Raw genomic sequence first — 18932 nt, forward strand, 5'->3', positions numbered from 1 at the left:
CATTTCTTAAGAATTATCTGAATCAGTTGACTTTTCACACCAGAGAATAGAGCTTAACTAATACCTTTTTTTTTTTTTTCCCTACAGGGAAATACTGTTGGGGATTTATGTAATAATGCTTATTTGCTCTTGACAAGTACTTAACAAACCACTCTCTGTGAATTTTAAGGCTCAGAACAAGTAAGCTTGTCTTCACTCCAAGAGACAGGGAAGGGGGCCTCATCCAGATCCCACACTGAGTCATGAAGCAGCAGATAGGATTCAAGTCTGAACCAAGTCCCACGTGCCTTCCATTACACCTCTCAGGTCAATGTCAAAAGGAAATATTCCCACCTACCTTTCTGCTGCTCACCCAACAAGAGGGGTTGGAGAATTAAAGTGGATAAATGAAAAATGAATACAATATTTGCCTGTATTAAGCAACAATTTGATCTCAGTTTGAGAGAAGTGATCTTCAAAGACAATGGGGAGATGTGAACCTAAACAACTATGCTATTAGGTGATAAAGGCATGGTGGGGGTGTTAAAAATACTGTCAGTTAAAGACATGCCTCTGAGGGACGCCAGGGTGGCTCAGTTGGTTAAGCAATCTGCCTTTAGCTCAGCATATGATCTCGGGGTCCAGGGATAGAGTCCCACATCAGGGTCCCTGCTCAGCAGGGAGCCTGCTTCTCCCTCTCTCTCTGTCCCTCCCTCTGCTTGTGCGCTCTCTTTCTCTCTCTCAAATAAATAAAATCTCAAAAAAAAAAGGTGTGCCTCTGACATGTTTATGGGTACAATGGCATATTGTCTGAAACCTGCTGTACTTTATCTCTGCCTCCTAGAGTTATGATGACAGATGGCATAAGGGTGACAACCTGTTAAAGCTGGATGATGGAGTCCATGGGGTTTCAATTTATGATTCTTTCTATTTCTGTGTTTGTTTTGAATTTTCAATGATTAAAAAACAAAGAGAAAGAGAACTGTGGCCTTGGGTCCCAGGACAAATACCATGGAGATCTCATTACAGAAGGTTCTCTTCTCTTAGTATGTCTGTTCTCAGCCTCGGTCCCCTCACTGGCCTCCTTGAGCACTTCAGTGTCTGAGGGCAAAGATCCACCTTGAAGCACGAGTCTCAGGAAGGTGGATGTGGCAAGCCGCTCCTGGCCAGCATTTCAGATGAGGGAAAGACAATCTCTAGCTTATCTGAAAGAGAAACAAGGAAGTGTTCACCAGGGCAGCTCACTGTCGGGCACCAGGGAAGAAGGGATTCATGTGTCCCAAACAAGATAGAATCAGGGTCAGCAGCTGAAGGCTGGAATCCATCAGGCCCCAAGAGCACACCTGGGCCCACTCAACAGTTCTAGAATCTAGTTCTAAGAGCCCCTTTCCCTTAAAGATTCTCTTTTTTCCTATTTCTTTTTTTTTTTCCCTATTTCTTTTTTTGAGTATAGTTCACACCCAATGTTACAATAGTTTCAGGTGTATACCATAGTGATTCAATAACTTTGTAAGTTATGCTCCACTCACCACAACCGTCACCATACAACGCCATTACGGTATCATTGACTATATTCCCTATGCTGAGCCTTTTATTCTTTTCTGTTTGGAAAAGATTCTATTTATTTATTCATGAGAGAGACAGAGAGGCAGAGACATAGGCAGAGGGAGAAGCAGGCTCCCTATGGGGAGCCTGATGCAGGACTTGATCCCAGGGCCCTGGGATCACGCCCTGAGCAGAAGGCAGATGCTCAACCACTGAGCCCCCCAGGTCCCCTTGAATAAGTGGACTTATTCATTCCATAAGTGGAAGCCTATATCTCCCCTCTCTTCACCCATTTTGCCCACTGCCCCCCCCTTCCCTCTGGCAACTGCTGGTATGTTCTCTGTATTTACCTCAATATTTTTTTAAAGATTTTATTCATTTATTTTTTTAAAGATTTTATTTATTCATTAATGAGAGACACAGAGAGAGATAGGCAGAGACACAGGCAAAGGAAGAAGTGGGCTCCCTGCAGGAAGCCCAGTGTGGGACTTGATCCTGGGACTCTGGGATCATGCCCTGAGCCAAAGGCAGATGCTCAACCACTGAGCCACCCAGGTGTCCTGATTTTATTCATTTATTGATGTGAGACACAAAGAGAGAGAGAGAGAGAGAGAGAGAGAACGCGGCAGAGACACAGGCAGAGGGAGAAGCAGGCTCCATGCAGGGAGCCCGACCTGGGACTCGATCCGGGGTCTCCAGGATCACACCCTGGGCCGAAGGCGGCACTAAACCGCTGAGCCCCCCCGGGCTGCCCTTACCTCAAGATTCTTAATGAATTCAGAGCAGAAGGGGGAGAGTCAGGGAGTTCAGGGACAAGGTCAGAGAGGTGCAGATGTGGGAGAAGTAGCTTAGGATAGTCACCTGGAGGACAGAGAGGGCAGGGCACTCCCTACCCTAAGATGGAGAGATGGTGGGACAGTCCTCTCCCCCCTGTAGGGCACTCAAATAAACTCCGATGGGGGGTAGGAGAGGGAAGTGACAAAGTTGCCCTTGCTTTTCTGAGGAGACGACTTACCCACCCAGAGGGCTGTGGAGTGTTTTCTGGCCTGCTAAGTGAGCTCTGCTGCCTACCTTGACTGGACTTCAGGTGGTTGCCTGAGACAATGCCGACCCAGGGCCTCCAGGATGCAGCCAGCCGTATGTCAGCCAGACAGCCGCAAGAAGAGTTGCTGACACCTTTCTGGCATTCTGAATATCCTGGAACACTTGTCATTCAGCTACAGGAAAACTCCCTACCGAGGGGCATGGTTTCCTGCTGAGATATGTAGAGTTAATGGTTCTCAAGCCTGGCTGCACATTAGGAACACCTGGGAGAATTAACACCCCCAAGTGCCCAGACCCTGCCCCTGACTGATCAAGTCAGCTTGCCTTGGGGTGGGCCTGGGCACCAGGATTGGGAAAGCTCCCCAGGTGATTCCAAGGTACCCTTTTCAGAACCATTCAGGCCTCTGCTCACCTGTCACCCCACCCACACCCCCAGAAAGTCTATCTCAGACCAGCCCACTGCCTGCTCATTTTCTCTTGAGTACCTACTGATGACCAAGATGAGGTAATGGGGTTATTTATATGTTTTTATCATCTTACTCCTTAATTAGAAAGTTCTGTATGGGGGATCCCTGGGTGGCACAGTGGTTTGGCGCCTGCCTTTGGCCCAGGGCGTGATCCTGGAGACCCAGGATCAAATCCCACATCGGGCTCCCAGTGCATGGAGCCTGCTTATGTCTCTGCCTCTCTCTCTCTCTCTGTGTGTATCACTATCATAAATAAAAAAAGTTCTGCATGGGAATGGATGCCACATAATCATCTGTTTTGCTCACCATTGTATACCACAGCTCTAGGAGCTGCTCATGGCATACAGGCATCACTCACTAAAGGTTGCTGAATGAATGCATTAGTAGGAAACAGTTTTTATACATTTTACGATCCATCCAGGGCTTGTGGTGGATGAATAATGCCTGTAAGACTGCAGAGGAGAGGAGAGTGGATCAGAGTACAGCCTGGCCCCAACACCAGGCTTTGAGGGACAACTCTCCTGTTGGGAGGTTGTAGAGTCCCTCAAAACACCATTAGATGGCCCAGCAGAGTGCGGTGCACAATGCCATCTGCTGGATAGGACAAAACTGGGCTTGTTTTTCTCACATCCTGGAGGGTGGCTTGAAAGCAGCTCTTGGAAAAGAGCACAAGGCAAGCCTCATCCTCAGTGTATTCACTAGTTGGAGTGAGCACCATCATGGGTGAGTGTGTGTGTGTGTAGACAATGATTAAGATTTTACCTAATTCACAAATGCAAAACCAAAATCCACCACTCTTTTGGGATTGATCCAGTGAAGAATCTTTGGGTCTGTGCCAGGAAAGTGAAACCTAAGAATCTTCAAAAAACTCAAAAGTGAAAAATGCCAAGCTCACACTCTGTGGGAGATACTGCTCTCTCACCCCCATTCAACATCTGCTGCTCTGAGGCCAGACGGAGGTGACCACATAAAGGGCTAATTGATAGTCTTTGATCAATTTCCTGTAGCTGAAATGACAGAGGGCCCAGCTGTTAGAAGAGCCATTCCAAGTTCTTAAGAGGGTTTCCAAATGCTTACCGTATGTTCAGTAAACTTCAGACTAGTTTATTATTTTTATACTGTAACCTGATCTTCAGAATGAAAGCTCTAAAATCTCTGGATCTCTCTCAGGCATGCACACCCCCCCACACACACACACTGCACACACCATGACATATACACACCATGCAAACACCGTGCACACAGGATTTAATATACTTTGAAGCTTCTCTTAGATCTTTGCAAGAATATTGTTCTCTATTTCAACTTGAAAACATTGGATAAGGCCAGAAATAGTTCCTGGGAGAACTGAGATTATTTAACCAAGAAGAAGAAAGTTGATTTAATAGAAACTTCAAATGAAAAGCAAGCCTTGATTAGATAAAAATAGGACTAAAATGTGTGTGAGCTAGTCACACCGTGGCAGCTCCCTCTTTATGAGGTCCTGTTCACAGGCATCATGCTACCCTATGTGATAGCAAATCATGTAATAACAAGATTCTGAGGTCTACCAAAAATTGTTATACCAAATATGGGCACCAGCGGTTCAATACAGAGGTGATAACAATGACAACCAAAAAAATCAGCTTACCGTGTGGCTGGAGAAGCTAAATTAAACATCAGGAAGAATTTCCCAACAATGAGTGATTTATATCCTAGAGCAAGCCAGGGAGAGGCAGTGAAATACCTTTTCTGTGAGTCTTTTCAATGTATAACAGATATTCATCTGAGATTTCTGGAATCTGAGATTCTCAGGAATTGGAGGCAATGGAGAAATAAGTAAACTTTGCAATCATTCAGCAAATATTTCAGGAGTTCCTAGTCTATGTCAGAACCAATCCTGGTCCTTGGGGGGCATGCAAGCCTGTGCATGACCCAGTTCTGCCCCCACCCTGGGAGTGAGGGATGATGCAAATAAGAACTAATCACCCCAAGAACGGTTGCTTCTCATGGGCATAACCAGGTTGTCCTTGACCTGAGGCTGGAAAAATGGGTAGGGTTTTGTTTGATGGGATGACTGAGAGGGAGGTGAAGCAGGTGCAACCAGGCCAAGGCAATCGTGGGAATGTAGACCCAACCCTAGGAATACACAAATCAGGTCTACAAGGCTAATGTGTCATGGGGATGGAGAAGAGGCATGTGGTGGGGCGAAGTGGGCACTTACTTCCTGCGTTCATAACTTAAAAACATATTGTGGGCATGTTCCTTACCTTCTATAAGCCCCAGTTTCTATATCTGTCAACTGGGGATGACACACACTTAATTTGGGGCAAGGTCGGCTTTATTGAAGTATAACTTACACACAATAAAAACTTCCAATTTTAAGTGTTCAATTTTTAAAAAATTTTATTTATTTATTCATGAGAGACAGAGAGAGGCAGAGACATAGGTAAAGGGAGAAGCAGGCTCCCTGCAGGGAGCCTGATGTGGGACTCGATCCCAGGACCCTAGGATCACTACCTGAGCCGAAGGCAGACGCCCAACCGCTGAGCCACCCAGGTGCCCCTTAAGTGCTCAATTTGATGAGTTTTGTTTTATATGTATAATGGTGTAACCACCACTGCAATAAAGATATTGAACAAATCACCTTAAAAAGTGTCCTCTGGGGGACCTGGCTAGCTCAGTCGGAAGAGCATGTGACTCTTGATCTTTGGGTCGTGAGTTTCAGCCCCACGTTGCTAGTAGAGATTATTTTAAAAAAAAACAATAATTAATTAATTTTTAAAAGTTTCCTCATGCCCCTTAACAGTCAATTCCTTCCTTTCCCCCAGCCATATCACATACTAGTGATATGTTTTCTATTATCACAATTTTGCTGTTTCTAGAATTTCTTACACATGGAACCATACAGTATTATAATCTTTATGTCTACTCTTTCTTTCCCCCTCACTTTGCATGACTCTTTTGAAATTCATCCATGTTGTTGCTATTATCAAGAGTTCATTTCTAGCTGGTCGGAGTACAGTGGTGTTTATAACTAATTGTCACAACAAGTTATAGGTTTCTTTGTTCCTTCTCCCCTTCCATTGCCTCACTTGACTAGCCTAAAATAAAAATAAATAAAATAAAATAAAATAAGTTTGTTCTTTTTTATTGCTAAGTAGCTTTCTATTTTATGAATACTCTGTAATATATTTGTCTATTCACCAGTTGATGGACATTTAACTCGAGTTTTTGGCTATTATGAATAAAGCTATTATGAACATGTGTATGTAAGTCTTTGGGCAGACATATGTTTTCATTTCTCTTGGGTAAACACCTGGGTGTAAAAGAACTGGGCAGGTATATGTTTAACTTCATAAAAAATGGTCAGTCTCTTTCCTAAAATGGCGATATCATTTTACATCTTCACCAGCAATGTATGAGAGTGCAAATTGCTCCACATCTTCACCAACATTTGGTATTGTGTCTCTTAGAATTTTAACCATTCTAATGTGTTTGTAGTAGTAATTTATTGTAGTTTTGATTGTCATTTTTTCTGGTAACACTTTTTATCTGCTTAGTGGCCATTTATATATTTTGTTTGGCATAATATCTGTTCAAATATTTTGCCCACTTTTTTTGAGTGAGTAGTTTGTTTTCTGAATATTGAGTGGTAAAACTGCTGTATAGATTCTGAATACTGTCTTTTATCATATATGTGATTTGCAAATGCTTTCTCCCATTCTGTAGCTTGTCTTCTCATTTTTAAACAATGCATTTTGAAGAATCAAAGTTGTTAATTTTGATGAAGTCCAATTTATTAATGTTCTCTTCTATAGTTCATGTTTCCAGTGTGCCAGGTAAGAAATTTTTCCCCATCCCAAATCATTAAAATTTATCCTGTATTCTCTTCTAAAAACTTTATAGCTTTTCTTACCCTTAGGTCTTATGGGTCAAGATTCTTTTTTTTTTTTAACATGCAGATAACCAACTATTTCAGCCCCATTTGTGGAAAAGATTATTCTTTCCCCACTGAATTGCCTGGCCTCTTGGAGCCTGCTTCTCCTTCTGCCTATATCTCTGTCTCTCTCTCTCTCTCTCTGTCTCTCTCTCCCTGCGTGTCTCTCATGAATAAATAAATAAAATATTTTTTTTAAAAAAAGATTTAATAGTTATTCTTTTTTTTCCTGGTTATGAGTTGTATTTTCCTTCTTTCTATGTCTGGTAATTTTTTATTAGATGCTGCATATTGAGAATTTTACATTGTTGGATACTGGATATTTTTAAATATTCTTTAAATATTGTTGGATTTTGTTCTATGATACATTTAAGTCACCTGGGAACAGTTTGATCCTTTCAAGCCTTGATTTTGGCTTAGTTAGGAAGAGGGTTTAGAATAGTTTTTAATCTAAAACTTATTTGATCCTACTATGAAGGAATACCCTGTAATGACTACCCAGTGCTCCATGTAGTTGGAGGTTTTCCTAATTGGGCTAGTATACATGAACTACTCTAGACACCTTAGATTTGTTGGAATTCTTGAAATTGTTCCATCTATCCTATTCCTGTATTTCCCCCTGATCAGTGGTTCTTTACATGCATGTGGAGATCAGTACAACACAAAGACACAAAGGGGTCCCTCTGAAGAACTTTGAAGTGTTCTCTCTTTGCATCTCTCTGTATCTCTCTCTGTATCCGTGTCTCCTCCAGCACTGTCTCTTCAAATTTTAGCCATTTTTGCTCCCTGTATTCGGAATTCAGTCTTATCAGCTCAGTGAGATGCTAGACTCTGTATGGGTCATCTTCACTGCACTGCAGGCTGTAAACTTCATCCAGGTCCTAAACTAGGATACTCATAGGACTCATTTCCTTTGTTTCTCTTCTCTCAGTGATTACTGCCCTGAAATCCCTATCATTTAATGTCTGTAAGACATTGTTTCATATATTTTGTCAATTTATCCAGTTGGTTGGGGTTGGAGGGTGGATCTAGCCCCTGGATGGAAGCGAAATCCTAGTATTTTAAAAATTTGTATTAAATCTGGTAATATGCTGGGGATCTGAATCAACTAGCACAGTACTTGGCACTTGTGTAGTAATTAGCTTCTTCTCATTTTGAAGTACAGGAACAATCTGAGCCACTTGAGATGGTACAGGAAACGGGTGATTAGAACATTCAGTATTTATGCGTTAGAAATATACTTCAATTCCAAATGCATTTATTGAGCACCTATTGATATGAGTTGCCATTCTAATGCAAAATTTTTGTCAACAATGATTTCAGAGCTATTGGCATTTTCCTCATGAGACTCTGCTTAGACTCCGTTCCCTTTGTTTGAGGATGAAGTAGAGTACTTCCTGGTGAGATTTACTGCTCAAAACTTTGTCAGAGTAGATTTCTTCTAATGATCAGGCCCTTCAGTAAAATGTATCTTCTATATATCTAATTATAATTGACCAGAGAAATATTGGCCTAATCAACTTTTGTGGAGATTGAAGCTTACACTGCCATAATTTGGTGCTTGTCTTTTATGCCTCCCTGAATTCTTCTCCTTATCCAGAATGCCTGCTTGTGTCTTTATGATCCCAATGTTTGGTGAGTAATGCTGCTAAACTCTGTACTTCTTCCTTTTTTTTTTTTTAAGCTTTTATTTATTAACTCTCTGTATATTGTAATTATTGATGCATTGTTTTGTTAATTATTATTTTTATATTATCCTTCTTATAATGATGATTCTTATTTATCTAGACTGTGAGTCCCTTCACAGAAAGGTTCAATTAATTTATCATTGTCTCCTTAGTGTCCACCTAGCCCATGGGAGAACTATGGTGAGATGGCTAAGGTCAGAGGTCAACAAACTTTTCTACAAAAGACAGATAGTATTTCAGATGTTATGGGACACACAGTCTCTCTGCCCTTGAGGCACAAAAGCAGCCATGGACAATACAAATAGGCTTGGCTATATTCTATGTATTTCAAAAACAGACAGTGAAACAAACTTGACCGATGGGCGACAGCTTGCCAGCCCCTGGTTAAGATTATTTATTACTCTGCAGTCACACTGCCTGGGCCCAAATCCCAGCTCTGCTACTAACCTTGTGACTTTGAGTTACTTCATTTGTCTATAATTCAATTTCATCATCTATAAATTGGGAGTGAAATGAAGTAAAGTAGAAAGCATTTAGAACTTTGCTTGGTATGTAGATAGTACACCTGTTACTAGAGTTCCTGGGAGACAGTAGGTGCTGAGACTTTTGTCTCGGCAGTGAACAAATCATCTCTTTTCATTTAAGTCTTACTCTTCCTTCAGGAACAAACTCAAGTCCTCTTCCTTTGGGAATCCCCTAGTGATGGCCCAGCCTCAGGCCACCTCTTCCTTTTCCTCTTCATGGCATTTCATTTAGCATCATACTCTAGGTGGCTTTTGGTTCTCCAGAGCACTTTTTACCATCTAACTTGTCCTCCTGTACTTTCCGTTTGCCTCTTTATCAGTTCTCTCCTGTAATAGAACATAAGCTCCTCACCATTATTTTTCCAGCACCCAGGACAGTGTATGGCACATGGCAGGCACATAACATAATATATTGTTTATTGAGTGAATAAATGAGTATTTTGTGTTGTTGTACACTGTTCTTTTATCATTTAATTTTTCTCTTTTATGCCTTATCTCCCAAAGTAGAACCATAGTATCTTTTTTTTAAAAAAATTTAAATTCAATTAGCCGACTTAGAGTATCTACTTAGTTGCTGATGTAGGATTCAATAATTCATCAGTTGGGTATAACATCCAGTGCTCATCACATCACATGTCCTCCTTAATGCCCATCATGCAGTTACCCCACCCCTCATCCACCTCCCCTCCAGCAACCCTCAGTTTGTTTCCTATGGTTAAGAGTCTCTCAGGGATCCCTGGGTAGCTCAGTGGTTTGGCACCTGTCTTTGGCCCAGGGTGTGATTCTGGAGTCCCAGGATTGAGTTCCACATCAGCTCTCTACATGGAGCCTGCTTCTCCCCTGCCTGTGTCTCTGCCTCTCTCTCTCTCTCTCTCTTTCTCTCTCTCTGTGTCTCTCATGAATAAATAAATAAAATCTTTAAAAAAAAGAGTCTCTCATGTTTTTTCTCCCTCTCTGATGACTTCCCATTCAGTTTTTCCTCTCTTACCTTATGATACTCTGCACTATTTCTTATATTCCACATATGAGTGAAACCATATAATAAATGCCTTTCTCTTATTGGCTTATTTCACTAAGCATACCCTCCAGTTCCATCCACATCAATGTAAATGTAAGTATTCGTCCTTTCTGATGGCTGGGTAACATTCCATTGTGTGTGTGTGTGTGTGTGTGTATACTGCATCTTCTTTATCCATTCATCTGTTTATGGAAACCTCAGCTCTTTCCACAGTTTGGCTATTGTGGACATGTTGCTATGAACAATGGGGTGCTGGTGCCCTTTCAGATCACTATATCAAGACAGCATGGTCCTTGCACAAAAACAGACACATAGATCAATGAAACAGAATAGACAACTCAGAAATAGACCCTCAACTCTACAGTCAACTAATCTTCAGCATAGCAGGAAAGACTATCCAATGGAAAAAAGACAGTTTCTTCAATAAATGGTGCAGGGAAAATTTGACAGCCACACGTAGAAGAATGAAACTGGACCATTTTCTTACACCAGACACTAAAGAGCCATAGTTTCTTGAAGAGATCTCTCTGATCATCAATTCAAGATTATTATGAAGATTAAGTTAAATTACACATGTAAATGTCTAACCCAGAGTTTGGTGTATACAGATGCTCAAAAATGTCAAGTGCTTGTTTACTAATTCATACTTTCTTCTATTCATTTATTAAAGGTTTACTTGCCAGCCACCATGAATGGATTTAAAAGGCAAGATCCTTAAACAAGCATGACATCTAAGACATTAACTGAGGTATATCATCAGTGTAGTTTCATGAAATGGCCATATTTTAAACTCTGCAGTTCTGCAGAAAAGTGGTGATATTTTTGCCACAGCCCACATCAAAGTCCAGATGGAATGAGGGAGGGATGGAAATGGAGCCCCATAACCCCCAGGAACTCTTAAGATTTCATCTCCTAAGTAGTATGGTCCATCTGTTTCTGTAACTTCCTTAGCAACTTAACAAGTAAATCTTTAAATAGTAACAGCCAGCAATATTTCAGGGTTTTTTGTATTTCTTATTAGGTACAAGAGCCATGAAGGTAGCCCCTTATAAGTCCTTCTGCTATTAGAGATGTCCTTTGAGTTGTTCTGATAGATCCATATGCCCTTTCAATCTGTCTCTAAGGAGAGGTTTCTACTTGGTTACAATGAACCAGCACTCACAAATCCTGTTTATGGAAATCCATTGTTTCTACCAACCCAGCATCCAATACCCCTTCTTGAGGCAGCAGCTCCCTGGTGCTCCCTGGAACCTCCCCTAATCTCAGATTTAGTGGTTAGGGTGAGGATGGTGTCCTTTGGATAATCACTTATTTAGCAAATCATTCAATATTTTGATCTTCTGGATGGTTCTATCTTTGAAGAGTTTTCTTGAAAAGTGCAGAGAAAACATTTTGTTAGATATTGTGACTTGATTAGAAATGTGTTGGTCAAACCTGGGGATATAATGAGTGTGCTCACACATCAAATAGATTTCTTACTTAGATGATGTTTTTCAAATAAGATCTTTTGGATTTTATTTTATTGTTATTTTAAATATGACTCAAATTTTAGTCGCCACCAGAGTAGTTAGTGCTGCTTATTATTCAAATTCCCAGCAGTTGGGATCCAAACCTCAAAAAACGTGTGTTCTTACATTGTTGACCATCATGAAATGACATCAGCAGATTGGAATAGGAGCCTTCGTGTTCTTCATTTTGGTTCTCGGGCTCCATCAGCAGATTCCCAGTACCTGCAAAGGCCAGATGTGACAACCATAGATATTTTCAGATTTTTCAGTCCTGATTTCTAAAATGTCCCTTTGTCCCCAACCATATCTATTTGGCCAGCTGTCTTGATTTTTGGATTAGGATCCAGAATCACTGTAAGAATATCATCACCTGAAGTGTAGCTCTTTCATCCCATTTCCCCTACTCCGTGTCACTCTTGTTCTTTCTGCTTCTGGAAGGTGAGTCTTGGGCTTTCAGCCATTCCTTTGGTGAACTGATGAGATTTTCTTCAGATGACTATTGTAGTAGACAATGTCATGCTTCTTGTTCCTCTTGGGTCCCCTAAAAAATATTATTTTGATCTGTTTAACTACACAAAGACAGAGCACTGCAAGTGCTCAGGAGTTCCCATCCCCTTCTCCATAGTCTTAAGGCCATTAGCCACTGACTGTGTAGGAGCAAGAACACCCACCTCGGGTTGGGACAACTCTGACATGTTCTTTATGTCCATGGTTTCCCTGGGGGATGAGGTTGAGGCTAAGCCTTGCAGAACCTTCTGCCTGAGATCTTACACTTGCTTGGTGTCATGGGTTGAATTTGCCTCCCTCCTACTGCCCAATCTACATGTTGAAGTCTTGGCCTCCAGTACCATAGAATGTGACCTTATTTGGAAATATGATAGTTACAGATATACTTAAGATGAAGTTTTACTGGAGTAAGGTGGGCCCTAATCCAATATGACTTGCATCCTTATATAGAGGGGAAATTTGGGCACAAAGGCATACACACGTGCGGAATGTCAGGTGAATATAAAGGCAGAGATTGGGAGGAAGCATCTACAAGCCAAGGAAGACCAAAGATTGCAGCAAACCACCAGAAGCCGGGAGAAAGGCATGATTCTTCCTCATAGCCCCCCAGAAGGAACCAACCCAGCCAAGACCTTGGACTTCTAGCCTCCAGAAATGTGAGATAATGCATCTCCATTGTACAAGCCACCCAGATGGCAGTACTTTGTAATGGCAGCCAGGGAGACCAATACACTTGATCTCCTACCTTTCCCTGTCCCACTTCCCACTCCTTACTGGTCTTTTCTGGGAGTGCTTCTATGATCAAACCACTTGCGCTTGAATTCTCATCTCAGGGCCTACTTTCTGGGAACATTGGGAAGATATCAGACTCCAGCTGTCTCTCACTAGCTTGGATATCTCACTAGCTGGACAGCAGAGCCAACTGCATACTAGATACCTGCACCTGGACATCCCTCAGATATTTTAAACTCAATGTGACAAAATCAGGGATCCCTGGGTGGCGCAGCGGTTTGGCGCCTGCCTTTGGCCCAGGGCGCGATCCTGGAGACCCGGGATCGAATCCCACATCGGGCTCCCGGTGCATGGAGCCTGCTTCTCCCTCTGCCTGTGTCTCTGCCTCTCTCTCTCTCACTGTGTGCCTATCATAAATAAATAAAACAAACAAAAAAATTTAAAAAAAATGTGACAAAATCAGACTCACCACTTCTGATGTCTCTGTGCAACCCAACCCTGCTCCTCTAAAGTGTGATGAAAACATCAAGCTTCAAATGTCTCCTTGTCAAAAATTTGAAGACTAACACTGCCTACTCTTCCTCTCTCATTCCCTTAGAGCTCATTATTGTCCAAAGCATGTTAGATTCCCCCTCACACCTCAAATCTGTACTCCTGATTCTAATCCTCCCTTTTACTGTCCCAGCTAGTCCTTCCTTTATCTCTCTTGTATGAGTACACTAATCTACTTGTCCCGTCTTTCTTCTTCTATCCTCCATAGGACTGCCAGAATGTTTCCATGACAGAACCCAATGATGTTATTCTTTTTCTTAAAACTTTTCAATGTTGGGGCACCTGGGTGGCTCAGTCGGTTAAGCCTTTTGCTTGGGTCATGATCCCAGGGTCTTGAGATCAAGCTCCGAATTGGACTCCCTGCTCAGCGGGGAGTCTGCTTTTCCCTCTACGTCTCCCCACCAACTTGTGTGCTCTCTCTCTTGCTTAATCTCTCTCAAATAAATAAATAAAACCTTAAAAAGAAAAAACTTGTCAATGTCTATCACCAATAGATGAAATCCAAACTTCCTGACATGGTGAGCCCAGCTTCTGCCCCATGTGCCATCTTCCTCATGGGCCTCACCAAACCACCAGGAGTTCCTCCAGTATGTTTGCCATGGGCCCTCCTTCCCCCTGCTCTACCACTGTTTTTAAGTCTAGAACCATCCCCTCACTTCATCCTGTGACTGGATAAATTCTCATTCACCCTCCAATCTCTTCTGAAGTTTGACCAGCTCTGTGGAACCTCCTAGCCACTCCACCTGCTAACTCTACTGTGCCCTGGATGTCTTGGCCACACCCCAGGATGTTGCCCAGAACTCGGGACTGTAATCATTCTCTCTTCTTGCTAGACTATGAGCTCTGTGAGCAGCAAAGGAGAGAACAAGTCCAGAGCCAGAGTGAAGGAGCTGGGCAGAGTCTGGAGGAAGCTTTTCTAAACCTTGCTTTGTTATTCTATCAACAGGATTTTCTTTGATACTATGTTCCTGAACACTGTAAGTCCAAAATTAACCTCATCTCCATCCATCTTCTTTTCTTGTTTGGTGCCACCCTTTCCTGCAACAGGCAGACACTGTGTCTGTTACTCTTGTGGTGGAAAGATAAGCTTCCTCCTAAGGCTTCAAGGTTTATGGTCATCTTCTTGAGTAAATGAAGAGAGTGAAACAGAACTCAGAAAGATGAGATTAAGCTCATCTTTAGACTGATTAGTCTTTTTATTTTCCACCTCTTGTCTATTGCCTTGATATAAAGATTTCTATACTTGAAGAAATGAGGAGTCATTTGGGCTTTGAGATTAGAACACAGGTAACAAGTATCCTTAATGCACTACTTGTATAAAACACATTTTATTTTATTTATCCTTACTGAGTTTACACTGAAAAGTTTGTGCTCTGTGACTCATTTCATTTGATAAGCATTTGCTGAACACATACTATGTGCCAGGCACTGGACTAGATTCTGGGGATGCAGAATTGACTAAGAAATAGTACATCTCCACTAACAGACACCAAAACACTAAAGAGAACATGGTGTGGCTGGCAGATGGCCAGCTGTTCCTCAGTCTTTCTTCTTTCCCTCTTCACAGTAACAGAGTTTTCTTAGCCCTATTGGGCACGTGGGGCAGATAGTGAGAGGGGGCTGGGACTCTGAGAGGCCAGAAGGAGTGACGATGGTAGTGGGTGGGGTGGGAATGAGGGTAGTTCTTCAGGAGCAGAAAGGAAGGAAACTTTGCGGCTATAATCTATGACCCAGACTTCAGAAATGAATATTGGATTTTTGTTAAATGATTTTTGGGGGGTCTATTGAGATGATTCTATGGCTTCTTTTTGTTAATTTTTTAATAAAGTGAATTACATTAATTGATATTTGAATATTAAACCCATCTTGCATATCTGGGATAAATCCCATTTGGTCATGATTTATGTATTATTGGATTTGAATTAATAGTTTTATTTTTATATCTATATTTATAATGGACTTTGGTCTGTAATTTTCTTATAAAATCTTTGTCTGATTTTGGAGTCAGGGTAATATTGGCTTCATAAAATGAATTGGAAGTCTTGGATTTCCTGGAAGATTTGGTGTTGATTTGGTTTTATTTCTTCTTTAAGTGTTTGATAGAGTTCACTAGTGAAGCATGTGGGCCAGGAAGTTTCTTTGTGGGAAGGTTTTTAACTACAAATTTAATTTTTTTAGTAGATTTAGAGCCATCCAGGTTCTCTTATGTTTTCCTGAGTGAGCCTTGTTAGTTTGTATTTTTCAGTGAATTTGTCCATTTCATGTAAGTTGTCAAGTTTATTAACATTAAGTTGTTCATATTATCCCACTATTATTTTGTAAATAGCTGCAGGATCTGTAGCAATGTTGCTTCTCTCATTCCTGATATTGGTAATTTGTGTTTGTTTTTTCTCTTTTCTCTCTAACTAGTTTGGCTAGAGATTTATTAATTTTATTGATCTTCTCAAAGTTTTTGGTTTCATAAATTTTTCTCTATTATTTCTCTGAGGTTTTTTCTTTCATTGATTTTTATTCTTATATTTATTATTTTTTCCCCCTTCTCTTTACTTTGGATTTCACTTGCTTTTTTACTTCTGGTTTCTTAAAATGAAAACTGAAGTCCTTTCTTCAAGATCTTTCTTCTTTCTTAATATAAATATTTGGTTGTATGAAATTCCTTTTAAGTATTTCTTTAGCAGAATCCCACAAATTTTGTGTTTTCATTTTTTTAAAGATTTTATTTATTTATTCATGAAAGACACAGAGGAGAGAGAGAGGCAGAAACATAGGCAGAGGAAGAAGCAGGCTCCATGCAGGGAGCCTGATGTGGGACTTGATCCCGGGTCTCCAGGATCACACCCTGGGCTGAAGGCAGGCGCTAAACTGCTGAGGTACCCAGGGATTCCCATGTGTTTTCATTTTCATTAAGTTGTATGTTGCCTTTTGATTTCTTCCTTGACTCATGAGTTAGTCAAAGTGTATTATTTCATTTCCACATCCCTGGGATTTCATCATTGTCAGAAAAAGTAATTTATATAACTAGAATCCCTTTAGTATTTACTGAGTTTTATATTGTTGCCCAGAATATTGTCTAGTCTTGTAAATGCTCTATGTGCACTTGAGAAGAATGCATGTCCTACTGTTGTTGGGTGTTCTGTGTCAGGGCAAGCAGGCTGCTAGTGTTGTTCAAACGTTCTATATCATGGAGTGCCTGGTTGCCTCAGTTGATAAAGCACATAACTCTTGATCTTAGGGTCATGAGTTCAAGCCCCATGTTGGATACGGAGCCTATCTAATAGCAAACGTTCTATATCATCACTGATTTGCTGACTACTTGTCCTATCAGTTATTGAGGGGAATCTCTGGCCATAATTGTTGATTTATTATGCCTGGAAGTTCAATCAGTTTTTGCTTTGTGTATTTTGAATCTCTGTTATTAGATATATAAATATTTAGGGTTTTATGTCCTCTTGATGAGGAGACCCCTTTGTCTTTAAGAAATCACCTTTTTCTTTTTTTTAAAATTATTTATTTATTTATTATAGTCACACAGTGAGAGAGAGAGAGGCAGAGACACAGGCAGAGGGAGAAGCAGGCTCCATGCACCGGGAGCCCGACGTGGGATTCGATCCCGGGTCTCCAGGATCGCGCCCTGGGCCAAAGGCAAGCGCCAAACCGCTGCGCCACCCAGGGATCCCTAAGAAATCACCTTTTTCAAATGCTTGGTATTATTTTTTGCTCTGAAATATACTCCGTCTAATATTAAAATAGCTATTCCAACTTTCTTTTGGTTAGAGTTAGCATGGTCTAGCTTTCCCCGTCCTTTTACTTTTAACCCATTTGTATCTTTATATTTCAAGTGTACTTATGAAAAATGCTGTATAGTTGGGTCTTCCTTTCTAATGCAAGCTGACAATCTCTGCACTTATTTAGAACACTTACATGTAACACGATTATTGATATCATTTGTTTACATCTACCATGTTACGTCTTGTCTAGTTTTATGAGTCTTCTCTTTTTTCTCTTTTACTGCCTTCTTTTGGATTACTTAAATATATTTTTAAAGCTATTTATTCATGAGAGACATAGAGAGAGGCCAAGACATAGACATAGGGAGAAGCAGACTCCTTGAAAGGAGTCCAATCCGGGACTCAATCCTGGGACCCAAGATTATGCCCTGAGCCAAAGGCAGACACTCAACTGCTGAGCCACCCAAGCATCCGTGGATTACTTAAATATTTTTAATGATTCCATTTATGTCCTTTAATGACTTATTAACCATAATTCTTTGTTTTATTAGTGGTTGTATTAGGCATTGCAGTATATATTGTAATTTATTAATCTCCCTTCCAGTGAGAATATACCACTTCACATATAGTACATGGACCTTCTAATACTGTATTTTCACTTCTCCCCTCTAGACTTTTGTGCATCTAGCACAAGCCTGGGAAGTGATCCTTTATTTCCATTTATTATTTATTTTAATACTATTATTAATATGACAATAGCTAACACATGTTGAGCACTTTGTTTAGGCTAGGCACTAGGGTAAATGCTTTACATGTATTGGCTAATTTTCATTTGGGAACTTGTTTCATTCAACTAATCTCAGACTGGCATCTCGCTGTTACAAAATATATAAACAACATTTCTGAGCACTCACTTGGTGCCCAGCACTGTTCTAGCCACATGCGATTGCATGCATTGGCTCATTTAACCTTGGTCATAACCTGACAAGGAAGGTACAGGGAGTTCAAATAGCTTACTCAAGACTGGAATTTGAGTCTAACTCCAGAATCCACCTTCTTAACTGGTACACCATGAATAAGGACTGTATTGATCTATTAAGTTAAAATAAATAATTTTAGGAGATGGGTGGGGGGAAGGGGTAACTGGGTGATGGGCATTAAAGAGGGCAGGTGATATAATGAGCACTGGGTGTTATATGCAACTGATGAATCACTAAATTCTACCCCTGAAACTAATAACACAGTATATGTTAACTATATTGAATTTCAATAGAGAATTTTTTAAAATAGAAATTAATTAATTAATTGTAATACTTTTAGAAGGAGGTACTTCATGTCAGAATATGAGATAAAGAAACTAGGAAGCTATCTCTGCTCTCTGAATAGAACATTCGTCTTTTGAAGACCCACATGCTGGTCTCCTCTTTGAGGCTTGCTTGCTTTCACAGCTCATGGAGATCATGCACTCAGACCTCTTCAGCTGTCTCTTCTGCAGATCAAAGTCTTGGGTTCACTTTAAAAATAAAATGTATGTTTTTAAGAGCATAACCCTACTTCACTAAATTTTTTTTGATAAGTTACTCAATAAAAAATCATTGTCCAAGAACCATGAAGATAAAAAAAAAAAGACTAAAATCTATTCTACCATCTGAGTTCTCCTTTTACTTTTAGAGTCTTGTATTGGATTTATGCTCTAAAATCATATTTCTCGCAGTGCCTGG

The sequence above is a fragment of the Nyctereutes procyonoides genome, unplaced genomic scaffold, assembly GCF_905146905.1.
Source record: "Nyctereutes procyonoides isolate TBG_1078 unplaced genomic scaffold, NYPRO_anot_genome, whole genome shotgun sequence".
In the NCBI taxonomy this organism is placed as follows: domain Eukaryota; kingdom Metazoa; phylum Chordata; class Mammalia; order Carnivora; family Canidae; genus Nyctereutes; species Nyctereutes procyonoides.